This window comes from Myotis brandtii, unplaced genomic scaffold (genome assembly GCF_000412655.1).
Source record: "Myotis brandtii unplaced genomic scaffold, ASM41265v1 scaffold577, whole genome shotgun sequence".
In the NCBI taxonomy this organism is placed as follows: Eukaryota; Metazoa; Chordata; class Mammalia; order Chiroptera; family Vespertilionidae; genus Myotis; species Myotis brandtii.
Genome location: NW_005370161.1, coordinates 1,737,680 through 1,756,984, shown reverse-complemented (window position 1 = coordinate 1,756,984; position 19,305 = coordinate 1,737,680). Strand labels below are relative to the sequence as shown.

Sequence of the window (19,305 nt, the reverse complement as noted above, 5' to 3'; positions counted from 1 at the left end):
CTGTAGGTAATACTAAGAAGTATAGTAGTATACATTTAACTATAGTCTGAGAAGAAAGGGAGAGAAGTAACAGCTTATAACTTCTCAATGTTGGTGGACAACATAAATTTATAGCTTTAAGAAGCTCAGCAAACCCTAAGCAGAACAAATATAAAGAAAACCACACCTACGTACATCATAGTCAAATCACTGGAAACCAAAGATCAGTAGAAAATCACAATAGCAGCCATAGGAACACAGCACACTGGTCACAGTGATTCAAATAATGGGCTCAAGAAATGGAGCCTCCAGCAGGCAGAAAACCAGCAAGGTCATAGTTGAACTCAACAACAACATCAATCAACTAGATACACTGGACATCTACTGACTCCATCTAACAACAGCGGGACACACATTTTTCTCAGGCTCACATGGGACATTCACCAACAGAAGCCACATTCTGGGTCAAGGACACACCTTAACACATTTAAAAGAAGAGAAATCATATCATATCTGCTCGCAAACCACAATGGAATGAAACTAAAAATCGGTAACAGAAGGATAACTGGAAAAATCCCAAAATACATGGAGATTAAACAACACACTTCTAAAGAACATGGGTCAAAGAAGAAATCCCAAGAGAAATTTTAAAATATTTTTAGATAAATGAAAATGAAAACACAACGTACCAGAATGTTTGTGACGCAGTGAGAGCACTGCTTAGAGACACATTTGTAGCCTTGAATGCATATATTAGAAAAGAAAAAGATCTAAAGTTAAGTGTCTAAGCTTCTGCCTTAGGAAGCTAGAAAAAGAAGAGCAAGTTGTAAATCCATCGCAGGTAGGAAAAAATAAATCATAAAAATTAGAGCAGAAATCAATGATATTGGAAACAGGAAACCAATAGATAAAATCAACAAAACCAAAAGCTATTTCATTAAAAAGAGCAATAAAACCAATAAACTTCTATCCAGGCGAACTAGGAATAAAGAGAGGCCACAAATCACTAATTTCAGAAATGAGAAAGGGGATATCATTACAAATATCACAGTCATCAAAATAATAATAAAAGAATACTGTGAACAATACTATGCTCACAAATTTGGTATCCTAGGTGAAAAGGACTAGGATTCCTTGAAAGACATGATCTGCCAAAACCCACACAAGAAGAAATAGACCATTTGAATGGACCTCTAGCTATTAAAGAGACCTAATGAAGAATTAATAACCTTCCAAAACAGAAAGCACCAGGCCCAGATGGGTCCACTGGTGAATTCTACCAAATATTTAAGGGAAAAAATATACAAAATTTCTGCAATCTCTTTCAGAAGAAAGAAGCAGAGGGAATTATTTTTTACTTCATTTGATGAGGCCAACATTACTCTAGTAACAAAACCAAAGACATTACAAGAAAAGGAAACTACAGACCAATCAATATCTCCCACGAACATAGATGCAAAAATCCTCCACAAAAAATTACCAGAGCAAATCCAACAATGTATAAACTCTCAGTTAACTAGAAATAGAGGAGAACTTCCCCAATTTGATAAAGAATATCAACAAAAATGCTACAACTGACATCATACTCAATGGTGAGAAATGCAACCCTTTTCCACTAGCATCAGGTACAAGGGAAGGGTGTCCCCTCTCACTTCCTTTAACGTCATACCAGAAGTCTTACCTAATGCAATAAGGTAAGAAAAGGAAACAAAAGGTAGAGAGATTGGGAAAGAAGAAATAAAACTTTGTGGATGACACGAATGCCTATGTAGAAAATCCAAAAGATTAAAAAACAACAACACCCCACCGGAGGTAATAATTAATTATAGGAAGGTTGCAGGATACAAGGTTAATATACAAATGTCAATTGTTTTCCTATATACCAGCAATGAACAGGTGGGATGTGAAATTAGAAACACAACACCATTTACATTAGCACCACAAAAATTAAATTTTTAGGTATATATCTAACAAAATATGTACAAGATCTATTATGAGGAAAACCACAAAGCTTTGATGAAAAAAAACAAAGAACGAAATAATTGCAGAAATAGTCCATATGTGTGTCCTAAGGGACAGGCAACTACAAACATTTTTCAACATGCCACACTCAGGAGATAGGATTCTTTTTTTAAATATATATATATATAAAATTGATTTTTTTACAGAGAGGAAGGGAGAGGGATAGAGAGCTTGAAACATCGATGAGAGAGAAACATCGATCAGCTGCCTCCTGCACACTCCCTACTGGAGATATGCCCGCAACCAAGGTACATGCCCTTGACCGGGATCGAACCCGGGACCCTTGAGTCCGCAGGCTGACGCTCTATCCACTGAGCCAAACCAGTTAGGGCAGGAGATAGGATTCTTATGCGCTAGCGGGTATATTTCAGCCAACTAAAAATGAATTTTAAAAAATTATCAAAATAACTAGCAGTGAGCTGTGAATCCGCTTAACCACAGGACGAAGGCCAGAACAAAGTGACTAAATGTGTGAGGATGTTAGGTCATAAATTTCTGACCATAGAGAAATCCTAACGAACACTCACAAGGGTTTGGAGCGTAGAGGGGCAAGCAGGTGGGCAGGAGAAAGAGTGTGCTCGTGTCCACATCTGTGCGGCCAGCGGCCCAAAGGCATTATTTGAGGTTAATAAAGCAGGTGATGGAGGTGCAAGGATATTTAAAGTGAAATGTAAGCATGAAGAAAGGTGGGGGAGGGGTGGGGAGGAGAGGGAGGCCAGGAACCCACACCACACCCCTCCGGGCACCACTCGTCAGGGCGCTCAGCATGCAGAACTTAAGATGGGAGAACGGACTCTTATAAAGTGCAAAAATTAATCACGTACATATTGGAAGTAAACCAAATACATCCAAAGTTGTTCTTAAACTATTAGGTGTTTATTTTGCACAAAATGTGATGAGAGTAAGAAATATTGCTGGTATGCATATCATTCCATTCCAGCTGGTCTTTTTGATTTTGTGTCCAAAGCGGTGGTGGTGAAGACTGGTAGCCAGAAGCTGTAACAAAAAAAAAAGAGAAAAAAAAAAAGCCACTTCCATTATGTGATTGCATAATTTTACTCTCAGAGGAGCTCAATAAAATAGAAGCCTAGAGTTGCTTTTATTTCTTTGCTGAAGATTACGTTTCACAGGCCAACACGAGGTTGGATAGTTAACGCCTAAGATTCTCCTGCAGAATACATTTCAACATTTAAAAACTCCTCAGCCTGAGGAATTGGCCGCCTGCTACAGTAAAACCAGGATCCGGCTTTCTCCATCTGCTCGTGGACTCCCCGCATTCCACTGGGAGAGAAAGTAAGCCCCTAAAATAGACTGCCGTCACTAGATTGACATGTCCCTTTGGTAAGAAATAATTTGCAAGGAAAGTTCCATATTCAATAGCTGAACTTAAACATTTTATATTTGGGGGGGGGGGTTACCCAGATTAAAAATATGTTGAGTGGAAATTGTTATCAATGATGATGCTAAATGTACCTTCTTCTGATCAGGATTTCTCATCCAATGTCCTTCAACCTGAAAACAGTTTGGATAGAGGAACGGTTTCTTCTCTTCATTTCTACGTGTCGGCGGCTCTAGGGGCAATAACACGCCGTCTTGCCCCCACCCTGTCCATTTTCAGGAAGCTCCCTGCCCATCTGGGCAGGAGTCCGATGCGTCCTGCAGAGAAGGCCATGCACGCGGCAGCCCATCTGGTGAACATTAGCCCAGGGACTTCTTGGTCGAGGTAGCTTTCACATAGTTTTGGTACAAACTGAAAATACAGGATTCAATTACAAAAGAATTTGGAAAAATAAGTGTGGTCAGAGCAAAGTTGTACGGGGATCAAAAAAAAAAAAAAAAACATACCAGAAAAAAAAACACATTGGAAGAAAAACAGGAAAATGTGTTTTAAAAATTAAAAGCCATTCAAAGATATGCAATGTTTGCCACAAAAGCCCTTTTTAGAAACAAAATCTTCAAGTCAACCTGAGGATATTTTTTCCAAACCTTTTTCAGAGAGAATGGAAGGGAGGGCGGGGGGAGAGAGAGAGGGAAACATAGATGTGAGAGAGACACATCGACTGGGGGCGGGAGGGAACCCACAACCCAGGTACATGCCCTTGACTGGGAATCGAACCTGCAACCCTAGGGTGTGCAGGCTGATGCTCTAACCACCGAGCAACACCGGCCCGGGGAATCAAGTTCACATTTTTATGATATTTGCATTAATTTTGGTAAAGAACCACATAATTAAATACTTTCAGTAATTGTGAATCTAAAATCAATTTCTCTGTATGCTCACAAAATAATTATACTACTTACATTTGCTCTTTTAAAGGAGAAAAGATGTTATAAATGGCAGGTTTGTGGGTCCAGAAGTGCCTTTGCTACTTGCTTTCTGTGGCAGAGCTGCAGTGACCCACCCTGTCTAATGAGAGGGCCGCTCATGAAGCTATTCCTGTCATGGCCACATGCAAACTTTCCTTAATCATTTTTTTATTCTAGAAAACATTGCAACTTCTCAAGGGTCAGCATATCCCACGGTTAACTGTTAATGCACGCAGACGCCAGCCGCTGCTTCACAGACCCCGTCATCCTTCCTGGGCCGCACTCTGGGGGCAACTCCCAGCCTCCTTGTGGCCAGTGGCCCGGGACCAAGTTCTAGCCAACAAACTGTGGGAGCAAGATGCTTCCAGAGGCCCTCGCCTCCCTGCTCTCTTCCTCGCAGCCGGTGGGAAGGGAGGCAGCCCAGCGACCTGCAAAGTCCCTTGGAAGATGGCAGCTTGGTCCCTGAGTGGCTGAGTGGGGAAGGGACCCTCTGTGCTACTCAGGCCCTCCCACGGCCCTCACCCTGCGGCCCAGCAGACGAACCCCTTTCAAGGACCACACTGGTCACGTGTTTGAGCCAATGAAGCACTTTTGTGACGACTGGTTGGAGCATTTAGCCCACCCCACACGCCCAGCCAAGTGTAAGAGTTCCTTTACCCCTTCGTCCTGAGATCTTGCTGAGCATTTCTGGGTTTTCTGTTCACCTCATGGGACCAGCTTCTGCTCTGTGACTGGACCTCTCCAGAAGCGTCGTCCTCAGACACTGGGCTTGTGTTCCCAGCACCGCGTCGTGACCATAGTCCTCCCAGCAGCCATCGCGGAGGCTCAGCTCACACTCGCTGTTTTCTCTCCGTCCTGGGCTAGAGCTCCCGCTATGACCTGCCGCTGCACGTCCAGCACATTCCATCCCCAGGTGCCCGAGCGCCCGGCAGGTGCTCCCTGCGGCCGAGCGACCAGACTCCAGACAGGTGTGCTCAGAGGAGAGCCTTTAATTAACTGCAGACTCTTCCAGCAAAGGGAGCTGGCAAGGCCTTTCCTTCCAGAAGGCTCCGCGCACTGGCAGAGCTCTGAGCAGGAGCCAGGGCAGGAGCCAGACTGCAGAGGGTCGGCTGTTCCACGTTTTCCAGAGACCTGAGACCTAAGAAATGGAACACGGAGTCTGCTCACACCATGGGAGGCACCTTTTCCACGCTTGCTGCATGAGCTACACATCTTCATGACAAACAGTATAATTAATAAACAAAAAGAAGAAGACACTCATAACACCATCCTACAGAAAAATGCCTCATATGCCTGTCTCTATCTGAGCATAGATAACTATGCACGTTGTCCTATATGAGCATGTAATATATGATTTGTCGTATGGATTTTTCATTTAACAATGACATCACTAGCAGTTTTCAAGGTCAGTAAATGGAGAGTTGCGTAGACTGACATTGTTTGAATAAATACAATTTACTGACTAATTCTTCACTGTTGACCATTTAAGTTGTTCAGATTTTAGCTTTTGTCAGAAAGCTGTGAAAATACGGCTGTGCTTATATTTGGGGGCATATCTCATATCCTCAGGACAAATTCTAAGAAGTTGGACTCATTTTTAAGGTTTCTGGTAGGTGACATCCAAGTATCCCACAGAGACAAGCGACAAAAGCGCCAATGTCCCCGAAGTGTCCTCCCCCCATGACATTCGTTTTAGTATTTGCTAATCGGGTGCCTAAAGCTGGTGCCTGGTTACTCCTTTAATTTTACCATTTCATAGCTAAGTTGGCTGGTTTTCATGGTAATTGACCACTTGCTGTTTGTGCCTGAGTGGAGGGCTGCATGGCATCTCTCTACCTAAATCTACTTATCCATGAGTGGGAACCGTAATCATGGCAACCTCGTGGGTTGTGTTGAGGATCAAATATGCAAATATATGTAAAGTATGTACTTCTATTAGCATCTGGCACATAGCAAGCGCTATCAAAACGTTATTATCGTAGAGTCTGGTCTTAATTTAATTAAGGTATATGGTTGTTTCACTCCATTCAATCACAAATTCATATTTTATGAGCTCTTCTTAAAATTCTCCAAGTCATCAGTTCCAGATAGACTACCCTGGACACAACTGGAACCTGCTGGGTACAACTGGAGTTTGCATTTTGATAGCTGTTCCTCCCATGGCGAGACCCTGGACCTGGATTGTGGGTCGAGGAGGGGGCACTCTGAGCTGCAGGTGGGTGAGTCCCTGGGGACCAGCGGCCTCCTGGTAGGAAAATGGTTGGCAAAGATGGTGCCCCGAGGAGGGGGAAACCTAGAAGAGAACTGGAGCCCTCCAGAGACTGCCCATTAAACAAAGAAACATGCTTTGGGCGCCAACTTGGCTCCCCAGCCTGGATGGTAATAGGCCAGAGCCTTGAGCATAACCAAACAGGCGGGTGTCCAGGAGCCTTAATGCAGCCACAGCCCATCGACCGAGGTGGACACAGGCCACTCTAGGAGTTGTTAGGTTGTAGAATTTTGCTCAATTTGTCATCTTAAAGCGATGAGCTCAACTCACAAGGAGCGGGCAGAGTTCCCACACTGTCGGATTCCGAGTGAGCACGCCCTGCCTGCCTGCCAGCCACTGCTGGCAAGTCCAGAGGAAGTGGCGTCAGGTCCTCAGGTTGTGCTGTTTGCAGAGGAAAGAACTGGAAACTATGGACAAGCCCTTACAGGACAGGAAGCGTCTCTGCGTGGGGACCAGGGAGAGGACGCAGCTCCCAGCACAGCACCCCTGCTGGCCGCCCCCGCGGCCCCCTCTCTCTGCCCTGACCTCATCCGTGCACCCCTTTGCTTCTCCTACAGCCACTCCCATGGGATCTCATCATGCTGCCGTGATAACTCAGGTTGCTGCCTACACCTCTCCATGGAACTCCAGGCCGGCACACCTGTATTCTCGGGGCTCTCCAGAGAAACAGAACTAACAGATGTATATATAGGGAGAGATTTATCACAAGGCATTAGCTCACACGATGATGGAAGCTGACACACGTCAGGACCTGCAGGCTGAGTCAGCAGGCTGGAGACTCAAGAGAGCTGAAGGTTTCGTTCCAGCTGAAGGCAGGAAAAGGCCAGTGTCTCCATTCAAAGGCCACCAGGCAGGAGAGTCCTTTCTCACTTGGGGGAGGTCAGTCTTTTTGCCATCCTCAAACCTTCACCTGATCAGTTGAGGCCCACCGTTTGGGGAGGGCAATCTGCTTACTCCGTCTACCTATGTAAATGTTAATCTCACCCAGAAACACCCTCGAACACAGACCCAGAGAGATGCTGAACCAAATATCTGAGCCAAATATCAAGTTGACGGGTGAGATTAACCATCACAGCTCCTGAGCGGAGGATTAGCGTCATCGCCTGCCAGTTTGGGAGTGCAGAGGGAGGGTCCTCCCCGGTCTGGACAGAAGCTGTGAGGAAACAGCTGACCCAGAAGCCAGCCTCTGAACCTTCAGAGCTCAGGGTGGCCCCCAGGGAGGGTCCCAACCGCAGGGAGTGGCTGGAAGCCACTTTCTTAAGTCGTCTGCCTGCTGCCTACCCACTATGCAGCGTCCTACCCTCCTGAGCAGGTGAAACCTGGGGGCTGCGGGTGAGCAGAGCCTCCTGTTTAGGGTTCCAGGATAGGAATGGGTGAACGTGAGGGTGGGGAGGAAGGAGAATTCTACAGGAGTCACTGTCAGGGAGGCTGACAGGAAGGCAGCGCAGGAAGGGGAGCCATGCCTGTCCCTTCTTCATTCACAGCTTGCCAGTGGGTCATGGTGAGGGCACAGTGCTCAGGAAGTGCCGTGAGCCTACGCGGACCCTCGGTCAGCGGGAAAGGGCACCTGTCGGACCTGCCCCAGGGAGTCCTTCTCGACAATGTGGGGGTCCCGAGCCCCTGGGAGATGTGGGGGAGGCGCCGCATAGAAACTGGCCAGTGGGGCAGCACCCAGGCCTCTGGAAAAGGACGCTGCTGCTGAGCTGAGCGTGTGGGGGACCTCCAGGAGCAGAGGGCGGCGCGAGGGAACCCTGACTCCAGGTGCAGCGGCAGAGGCAGGAGTAGCGGCCGCCACGCTGGCATCCTGGGCTACGGGCCCAGCAGCCACCACACCACAGTGGTGGCGGTGCCTGCCCTTCCTTAACCAGATGCCGTCAACCTAAGGGCCCTGCTGGTTTTATTGAGCCAGAGCCACCGTGATGGGGAGGGTATTTTTAGACTATTTTCTGCCGAGTGGCTTGAGCAGGATTAGCATAACCAGGCATGAAAAGCCCACACCGCACCCAGCAAGGCCGGGCAGGACCGGCTCCCACGCGCCGAGAGGCTGTTAAGGAAACCCCTCTCCAGCCCAGATTTAAGTCACCCGCTTCCATCTCTTCAGTAACCAGGATCTCAAATGAGTCATGAGAAGCCCACCAAACAGAAAGGCACCTCTTTGTGAAAAAGGAAGACAAAGCCCGAAAGCCGACACGTGGGGCAGAGGCCGCGCCGTTTGTCGGCGTTTATCTCTCTTCCTGCACCTTCTGGTTTCTTCTGTTGGTGGAAGGACAGAATGGAGCCGCAGCAGAATGGAAGGAAACGCGGGGCCAACGGGGGGGCGGGCTCGGCGGATCCTGAAATAAAAATGGTTTTCCCACAAAGCCTCTGCCTGTCAGAGATACCAAGCAGAGATGTTTCCAGGCGCTATGAATGCACGGAGCCCCCGTTTGTGGATTGCCACCGGCTTCTGCCCCTCCTCCACCCGAACCATCTGGGTGTGTGGCTCCTTCCTTTTAAATCCTTTTTTTTTAGAATAACGGCTTGGTTGTTCTCTAGAGGAGGGGCGTGTGCACGGGTAGAGTCCACCAATTCCAAAAGTTATCAAAGAGAAAGCGATAAGGAACCAAAAAATTCACTGCCAATGGCACGGCCAGAGAAACTCCTGTGTCTGCCTGGTGGGGCGGGCCCACACCCGCCACTGAAGGAAGACTGACGGGCTCATGAAGGAGGTGGAAGGCAGAGGGAGAGGCAGGTAGGATTTTCTTTGACTATAACAGGAGAAAAAGGCATGGAGAGAATTTGAGGACTGCGAAATGGTACATAAATAAATCTCTGTCACAAGAAATAGCTTCTGAATGATCCCTCAAAGATAGTCATCAGACACTGAAAATAAGGCTCTGTGTTGGGACCAGCCCTCCCTTCGGCACAACATGCCCGGTCAGGTGCAGGAACAGACAGACCTGGGAGAGAAGAGCAAGCCGGAAACCGGCCCAGATATGCAGGGAAGTCGGTGTTTGACCAAAGTGGCATTTCCGGGGTTCATGTTTAGGGAGGTCCACACCCAGGAGGGCCCATACTCAGGGGTGTCTGTGCTCAGGAGGACCCTGCTTGCAATTTTAATGCTCTGTGGTTACTGTCTTGAAATTTTAGGAATTTCATTGCTGAATTTGTGTTTTGAAGATGGAGCATGTTCTGGGCTTGGAGCCTGGGCTCGAAAGTGGCCACATCTCTCACCACCTACCCACCCCCACTCAGTGACCACTGCCACCTCTGCTCTATCAGAGGCCTGAACACAGGGTGGGAAGGGGTGGAGATGGGCACGTGGACCGGAATACTAAGTGGTAGAGTGGGATCCCTGGTGCCTATGAGGGTCTGTATTTGCCTTGTAAATATTCCCATGCCCCAGAGATCATGACAGAGAGAGAAAGAGTAGATGAGAGGGAGGAAAGAAAGGAGGGAGGGCGGGAGGGCGGGAGAGAGAGGGAGAGAGACTTCGAAAGAAATAAAAGGGCTTTTGTCCTGCGTTTTGAACAAGGTGCCAACATTTTCATTTTTCACTGGGCCTGCATATTATATAGCTGGCCTGCGTCTCATGAATTATACAATATGTGATATTCTTCTAGGGTTTGCTCTTTAATGAACATTGAGACGTCAGCCAGACCCCAAAAGAAAAGTCCTGTATTACCTTCCTCTTGTGGTTTCCTGGGGTCCCTGCACCATCTGTTCCACCGCCCCATTAGCTCAGTCATGTAGGCACAGCAAGAGTGTCATCTGCAACCCTGTGTCACAGTCCTGGCCGATGCAATGAGGCAAGAAAAAGAAAAGGGAGCATACAAAGTAGAGAGGAGGAAGTAACTCTGTGTTTGTTCATAAACAACAGGGCTGTAGACGTCGATATAGAAAATCCCTCAAAACCCACAAAAAGCAATGGAATTAGTAACTGAACATAGAGAAGGCAAAGATACACCAACATGCAAAACCAATCTCACTTCTAAATGCTAGCAAGACACAAGAGGAAAGTTAAATTTAAAAACACCGTTTACAGGAGCAGCAAAAAACATAAGGTATGTGGGAATGAGTTTAACAAAAAGATATGTAAGACTTCTACTCCGAAAACGCCAAAGAATGCTGCCAAGAGAAATGAAAGCAGTAAATGAACAGAGATACGTGCCACGACCGTGGGGGGAAGACTCAGCACCTTTTAGCGTCTTTCTCCCCAAAATAACCTACTGATCAATGCCTCCCTCATCAAAATCCCAGCACGCTTTTTTTGTAGAAATTGAGGAGCTGATTCTAAAAGTGTGATGGAGACACAAAGGGCTCCGAGGAGCCCCAACAGTGCTAACAAAGAGCCTCTGGGACTGACAGCAGCTCTGGCTGCGAAGCTACAGGAATCAAGGCAGCCACGAAAACAACAGGTGAAGGGACAGAATGGAGTCCAGAAATAGACCCACCACAGGTCAGAGATGTCAAGAATGGCTTCCTCTTGGCTTGACTTAAAAAGGATTTTCTGGGGCTGAGGGTAGCTGCTGTAATGTGATCGGGATTCTGGTTATACAGTGTATATATCTGTCACAAGTTATCCAGCTAGGCCACTGAGGTAATTGCTTTTTACCATAGGTAAACTGTCTGCCAATGCAATCTATATAAAACCCTAATATGCAAATAGACTGAATGGCGGAACAACCAAATAACTGAACAACCGAATAACCAGTTGCTATGAAGTGCGCTGACCAAAAGGGGGTGCACGCGGAACATGGCAGGCATCAGCCGTGGCGGGATGGTGGAGCAGGTGAGCAGGGGCACCAGACCAAGGTGGGGCGCCGGTCCCTGTCATTGGGGCGAGCCTCTGGTGGTTACTGAAAATTCTTTGCTCCCACACGCTGCAGTCCTGCCGGGCATTCACACCTGCTGCCAGCGCTGGCCCTACTTACACCCACTGCTGGCACCCAGTACCGGCCCTGATCGCTTGGCGCCATCAGCGGGTGTGAGCGGTGGCTGCTGGCTTCTCTACCTCCCCCTGCTCCAGAGAGGCGATCGAGGCAGCAGCCTCCGCTCACACCCGCTTATGGTGCCGGCCCCAATCACTCCACACTGTCAGCATGTGTGAGCGGGGCCGGTGCCTTCAGTGCGTGGGAGTGGCAGCAGTAGGAGCAGGGCTGCCAGCAGATAGGGGGCCGTGGGGCCGTGGCAGGAGGGGCCAGGTGGGGGTGCGGAGGATGGGCTGAGACTGGCCCCTGTGCCCACCGCAGCCTTGCGGCCCCCAGTCCTTCAAGGTGCACGAATTCGTGCACTGGGCCCCTAGTCCTAATAATAAAAGGCTAATATGCAAACCAACTGAACAGCAGAATGACTGGTCACTATGATGCGCACTGACCACCAGGGGGCAGTTGTTCAGTGCGCTCCCACAGGGGGAGCGCCTCTTGGCCAAAAGCCTTGAGCTGGGCTCACAGCTGGCGAGTGCAGCAGTGGTAGCAGGAGCCTCTCCCGCCTCCACGGCAGTGCTAAGGATGTCCTACTGCCGGACTGCAAGAGGGTGCAGGCCAGGCTGAGGAACAACCGCCCCCCCCGAGTGCACAAATTTTGTGCATCAGGCCTCTAAGTGGATTAATAATTATCATGAGAGGGTCTGATGGGCTGGGGTAGGATGCCCACCAGACATTGTTGAGAAACAGAGGTGGGGGGCAGCTTCTCTGGTAAACTTGCTGAGGCTCTTTTTTGGGTAAAACATGAACTAACTGTTATTTTAACTCTAGAGGCCTGGTGCACGAAATTCGTGCACTGAAAGGGGGTGTCCTTCAGCCCAACCTGCATGCTCTCCAATCTGGGACCCCTCGGGGGATTTCCGACTGCCGGTTTAACACGCTCTCACAATCTGGGACTGCTGGCTCCCAATCGCTCACCTGCCTGCCTGCCTGATTGCCCCTAACCGCTTCTGCCTGCCAGCCTGATCACCCCCTAACCACTCCCCTGCCAGCCTGATCAATGCCTAACCGCTCCCCTGCCGGCCCGGTCACCCCCAACTGCCTTCCCCTGCAGGCCTGGTCCCTCCCCAACTGCCCTCCCCTGCCAGCCTGATTGCCCACAACTGCCCTCCCCTGCCAGCCATCTTGTGGCTGTGGGCACCTCCATCTTTGAGGGCATGGCAGTCAATTAGCATATTCCCTCCTTATTGGCTGTGGGAGCCACCATCTTTGCGATAGTGTGAGGGTCAATTAGCATATTCCCTCTTTATTAGATAGGATGTTAGCAAGTTTGTTACTTTCTAGAAAGGTTTTTTAAAATAATTAAGCTCAGATCCTTCTGTCAATCAACTGGTTGTGACAGAGATTGACACGCTAATGGGAGTGAGCCAAGCTGGGCACCTTTGCTTACACTTACCAGCCTGATGGGGGCTGAGAGTTTCTTGAAACAGCCTAAACTATCTCCACTCATAACAAGAGTGCCCAGTGCCCGCCACACACGTGCTTAGGGCAATGCAGTGAGAGGGCGGACTGTCCCAGTTCCCCCTCCTATTCTTCCTTCCTCCTGGGGGACAGGCTGTGACCTGAGGCCTGGAATCCTCGCCGAGAAGCTGCCTGGCACCCCGTTACAGGATGTCCTCCTGCTGCCCTCCTGCAAAGCTGCCTGTGGAATATGGATTAAATGCCGAGCATGAAACACCGAAATGAAATACACGTTGGGCTTGGGAAAGCCGTCATGGTGCACTCAGCCAGCCCCTGCTCCGGGAACCGGGACGGGGCCTCACCCCGCACCCACAGACTGAATGGGCAACCAAGATACTATAAGGCAGTCAAGGAAAAAATATGTTCTTCCATTTTGGGAAATAGTCGAAGCTTTTATATTCCACCAAAAATAGAAGTGGAATTCTAGAAAGCAAGACTAGCTGGGCTTATGCATGTCTGCCATTCAGACAAACCCACATAGACTATGATACTCTCATCCTTCTGGAATGTGTGCCTGGGTTTCCCTGAGGTCCTGGACCCTGGACAGAAGGGAGTCTGGGACCTGCTCTGGGCCTGCGCCAGCTCAGCCACCCGGACCCCCTCCGGGCCCTCATGTTCTCCCCGCACCCACGGCCCCACGCTGCATCCTGGCCTGGATCCACATGGAGCTCCAGTGACCCACACCCTCACTGATGAGTTCTCCCCGGCCGATACCCCCCAGGGGACAATGACAAACATGAGATTCTTCCCTGAGACTTTTTTGTCACTTGAACCTTTCCCCGAGAAGAGACTTGCTTCTCTCACGTTCTCCAGTTCCCTCCACTGCTTGCCTTGAGCAGAGTGGGGCTCCTGGAGGGATGCTGGGAGGATCACGGGACCCCCCAGGAAGCACTGGGCACACAGGCCTCAGAGGCACAGGGGGTAGGGTGATGCCAGGCCCTAGGCAGTGGTTCAGAGGCCATCTCTCTGGGGCGTTCTGCCACCCAAATAAGCCCCCTCCCTGAGCACGCACCTGTGCACGAGGCCTTATGGAGTCTTTCTAGGTCTTTGATGAGGAGAATGTGGAGCACAGGGCTTTGGCCAACCAGCTCGAGACGGCAAACAGCCCATCTGCTCAGTGAGCCAAACCCCCACGTTCCCGCACACTGTTTAGTTCAGGGGTCCTCAAACTTTTTAAACAGGGGGCCAGTTCACTGTCCCTCAGACCGTTGGAGGGCCGGACTATAGTTTAAAAAAACAACTATGAACAAATTCCTATGCACACTGCACATATCTTATTTTGAAGTAAAAAAAAACAAAACGGGAACAAATACAATATTTGTATTTGCATGTGGCCCTCGGGCCGTAGTTTGAGGACCGTTGGTTAGTTCTTATGCCAAGACTACAGTGTTACCAGTCTTGACACCTTATCCAGGGGGACTTCCCCCTGCCTGATGCTTGTCTTGCCAATCTTTCTTCTTCTTTTAAAATTTACATTTTAAAATATACGTACTTTGCTACTTGACTTACCGAAAGGTCATATGTAAATATACGTAACTTACGAAGCGTCATACGTGACCTCTGCCTGCTCAGGACTGAGGCTGTCTTCAGTAACTTTGGTCTGCAGGCTCTTCCCCAACCCAGTCCCCAACTGTCTGCCTGCTAGAGGCGGTCTCCCCCTGAAACTGCTGATCACTCCCTTACTTGTGAATGCATTATGTGTGCAGATGTCTGTATATGTGTGTGTACATATATACTAGTGCATGTGTACACACAATAAATTATATAAGTAGACATAATAATATATACATAGGTTGTAGGTGTGTGTGTGCCTACTTTCTTGTGCTTACTTTTCCTTGTTTCCAGGCTCTACAGAATGGCTTGTGTTTCAGCCAAAATTTTATTTCCAAGACTCACCTTTGTTGCCACAGTTGAGTCATTGACTGTCGGTCACCATTTCACAATGTGTACAGTGCGTGGACTTACCCCGACGCGTTTCCTCTTTCCCCGGTAAATGGGTAGTTGGATATTGGGAACACGGCCATTGCACACGGCTGCTGTCTGTCTCCTGACCACACGCGGAAGTATTTTCCCCAGGTGCGTGCTTAGGGGAGAGATCCTTGGCTAGTGAGGTACACAAATATTCAATTTTATGAGACAAGTGTTTTCCAAAGTGGTTGCAAATGAAGCCGCTCCCACTGGCAACGTTTAAGGATTCTGCTGACCCACAACCTCTCCAACACTTGATACCGTCAGTCTTTTAAATTTTACCAACCCACTACCGGGTGTAAAATAGTGGTACTGCGATCCGAACCTGCATTTCCCGTTACTGATGAGGCTGAACATCTTTTCATGTGCTTATTGGCCACTCGTGTTTCCTCTGCTGTTCCAGTCTTTTGTCCATCTTTCATTAAGTTGTTTGCCTTTAACTGGATATATACTACACTCGTGTTTCCTCTGCTGTTCCAGTCTTTTGTCCATTTTCCATTAAGTGGATATATACAGGTAGTTCTTCACATATCTTGGACACAAATCCTCTGACAGTCATATGGATTGCCAATATCTTCTCCCTATTTGTTGTGTGGATTTTTACTTTAATACATCTTATAATGAACAGATGTTCTTAAGTTTAATATGATCAAATTTATCAGTCTCACCTCATGTGGTTAGCACTTTTTGTCCCTTAAGAAATCTTCCTTCCCCAAGGTCATAAAGATACTCACCTATATTTTAAGTTTAGTCTTCCTTAGTTCATCTGGACTGAGTCCTGAGCAGGGTATAAGGTACATACCTAATTCCATTCCACTGCCACCCACCCCCCCGCTCCCGCCCACCACCAAATGGAGAAACAAGTGCTCTGCCGTCACTTACTGAAGCAGTTCCGTTCCCTACTGGTCTGCAGTGCCTCGTCTGTCATATATAGAAATATGTGTGGTCTGTTTCTGGCCTTTCTGCTGTTTCATTAGTCAGTGTGTCCATCCTTGAGCCAATAACAAATGGCTTGACTTACTACAACTAAAAGTTTGTCTTGATTTTTGCGGGTGCAAGTCCCATACCCTCTTTTTCCTTAGGAGTGTCTTGGCTCTTCTAGGCCATTTGTCTTCCTGTTATATATTTTAGAGCCAGTCAACTTGAATAAAAATTCCTGTTGGAATGTTGGTCAGAATTCCATCAACTCTATAGGTAATTTTAGGGAGAGATGACATCTGTGGCCCTGAGGCCTTCTTATCTATTCAGATACTGTGTCTCTACATTCTCCTGCTCTCAGTCATTTAAAAAAAATATTTTCTCCTTAATGATCATACACTTCTTTTGTGAGATGTATTCTTCCTAACTCATGCTTTTGTTGCTATTGTAAACAGGATCATTTTTCTAAATTACATGTTGTTTGTTGTTGATGTGCAGAAGTTGGTGTGTGTGTGTGTGTGTGTTGATTTTATACTCAGTAATCTTGCTAGATTTTTATTAAATCTAACAAATTAGCTCTAGATTATTTTTAATTTTCTGCATATGTAATCCTATTACCTGTGACTGCTTTTTTCCCCTCCCAATGTTGGTACATTTTATCCCATTGCTGTGTGGTGCTCTGTTGTTTAGGCTCCATTGCAATGCTGAACATCCTTCTTCTGTTCCCGATGTCAAGGGAATGTTCCCAGCATTTCACCACTGGTGTGGTGTTTGCTGTAGGTGTTTGTGGGCACCCTTGATCAGGTTAAGGAAGTTCCCTTCTATTCCTGGTTTCCTAAGAGCTTGTTTTTCTCAACATGAGTGGTGCTGGGTGGTCTTCAAAACTTTTTTTGCACCTGTGGATGATTACACAGGTGTTTTTTGATCTCCTGATGCAGTGATTCACACTCATAGATTTTTAAGTGTTAAAACAGAATTAGCCCTGACCGGTTTGGCTCAGTGGATAGAGCGCCGGCCTGTGGACTCAGGGGTCCCAGGTTCAATTCCGGCCAAGGGCATGTACCTTGGTTGTGGGCACATACCCAGTGGGGAGTGTGCAGGAGGCAGCTGACCGATGTTTCTCTCTCATCAATGTTTCTAACTCTCTATCCCTCTCCCTTCCTCTCTGTGAAAAATCAATAAAAATATATTTAAAAAAACAGAATTATATTCTTGGGTAAATCCAACTTGGTCCAACTTGATCATATATCCTTGTTATCATTTTATGTATTACTTGAATTTGGTTTGCTTCATGTTCTGTATAGGATTTTTTAAAAGGCTTATATAGGTTTATGAGAGTATATGTCTTTTCCCTTCGGTTATGTTAGCCTCACAATATGTGACGGGGAGTGTTCGCTCTTTCAGTCAATCCTGTCCCCAGCACTCCACAGAATTTATCAAAGTCACCATGACCTCTGCGTTGCCACATCCAATGGATTGTCTGTCCTCACTTTATTTGGATGTCTATCATTTTACTGACTTATCTTTTCTTCTTGAAACACCCCTTCCCGTTGGGCCCCTTTGCACCTTCCCTCAGGGCAGTCCCTGAGTTAAATAATACTAAATGAGGGCCAGTCAAAGATGGCCACAGGGTGGGTCATGTGTCCCTCTGCGACTTGCTTTGGGCCAAAGGGACCTTAGTAAAGAGGTTGGAAAAGCCCTGTGCACACAGCTTTGCCACCATGAGAACAACCCGGCCAGCCTGCTGATGGTGGGTGACTCATGGCCCATCCGAGGATGTCCCAGGAGTCTTCACTTTTACTTACTTGTCAACTAGTGGCCCTTTGATACTGGAGCTGGCAGCTGGCCCTCAGGCAGGGTCACGGGCTTGCTTGTTCACTGGCTGACCGCAAAGACAGGTTTTTCCTTTCCCTCAGACAGCAACCTGAAGCAGGTGACTGGCCTGTTGCAACACTTTCCCCTGTGGTTAATTTATGCTCCGGATCACTGAGCTTCTCTGTCATGTTCAAATGTCACACGACTCCTGAGTAAGAGAAGCTAACACTGACGGCATGCTGACCACGTCCCGGGCTCTACACTGGGCTCTCTACCCGTGTGTGTCTCCCCTTCGCCACCTCACACACGAGGAAACAGGCAGGGGTCCTGAGAGATGCCTAAGCCCCCTCAGTTGAGAATTGGCTGCAGCTGGACTTGATTTTGGAGTCTAGCCTGTGCCCCCCGCCGACCCCACCCGGCACCAGGCTAGCCAGGCCCTACCCACTCTCTCCATCCCCTGTAAAAACGAATAAAGGAAACCTCATTAAAATCGGGGTGGGGAAGCTCATGTATCATACTCACTGACATCTGCAGACTCCAGCAGGAAGAAGTTACCTTGTCCTTCCCGGCCATGTGTCTCGGTGGTTTGAGTGTCGACCTGTGAACCAGGAGGTCATGGTTCAATTCCCAGTCAGGGCTCATGCCTGGGTTACAGGCTTGATCCCTAGTGTGGGGCATGGAGGAGGCAGCCGATCGATGATGCTCGCTCATCACTGATGTTTCTATCCCTCTTTCCCTGAAATTAATAAAAATATATTTTTTAAAATGTAATTAAAAAAATAAAAATAAAAAAAGCACATTTGACCACAGAGGCAGGAGGAAGGTTTTCTCCTGGCCCAACAACAGCCCAGCCAATGAAAGATCACCACACTCAGCCAATGAGAAGCCACCTTGGCTGTCCTTGAATGGACTTTCGCTCATAACTGCCCCTCCCAGCTTCCTCCTTTTTCTCTATAAAGTAACACTCCCCTTCTTTGTTCTCAGGACTTGCCTATTGTGCCTGGTAATTTGCAGTCTCGAGCTGCAACACCTCTGCTATTCCCGAATAAACTCATTTTCCCTGGCAAGGTAAGTGGCAATTTTATTTTTAAGGTTGACCTCCTTGAGTTCTCCTAGTAAAGTACCAAAAAACGAACTGCTCCCCCTTATTACCCACTCCTCTGCTCTCAGGACCCGTGTTCAAGAACTCTAGTTTTCCTATTAACCTTTATGTTCCGTCTGAATAGAATTGCAGTCTTGAGTTATTCTGGTCCTCGGAAGTGCATTTCCACATATGCTCGTCGCAGGTACACGTTTCTAGGTCTAACCGTACACCATAGATGAAGGAGTAAGTCTATCGCATGCACCGTACAAAGGCTTTCAAATGCCTTTACTGTCGGAACCAACCAGGGCAATAACCACCTTCACTTTGGTCTTTTGGACTTGCCTCTGCTGTCACCGAAAGTGCTTCACTGAAACAGGGGAGCCCGCTTGTCACTGGGGGACCCGGTTTCCTAATGCACACCCAGGGCTGGTGGACCGGCCGGAATGCGTTAGAACGTCCGATCCCAGCGGGCCCTGCGGAGATCTCCGTCCGGAGCCCCCGGCCCCCGCCCAGGGCCC

General features: G+C 48.0%; 1 long non-coding RNA gene across 2 annotated transcripts; it reads right to left on the bottom strand.

Moving 5' to 3' along the window:
- Window positions 1-2,858: 2,858 nt before the first annotated feature.
- LOC102248377 lies at window positions 2,859-19,299 on the bottom strand. Of its 2 annotated transcripts, XR_001364536.1 has the most exons (5): window positions 18,909-19,299; window positions 18,226-18,301; window positions 4,966-5,446; window positions 3,475-3,751; window positions 2,859-2,997 (listed from the first exon to the last, which is right to left on the bottom strand). It is a non-coding gene; the product is annotated as an uncharacterized LOC102248377 (long non-coding RNA). The 2 variants fall into 2 exon arrangements; XR_314299.2 differs by lacking the exons at window positions 18,226-18,301; window positions 18,909-19,299 and adding an exon at window positions 14,968-15,418.
- Between the last annotated feature and the right edge of the window lie 6 nt (window positions 19,300-19,305).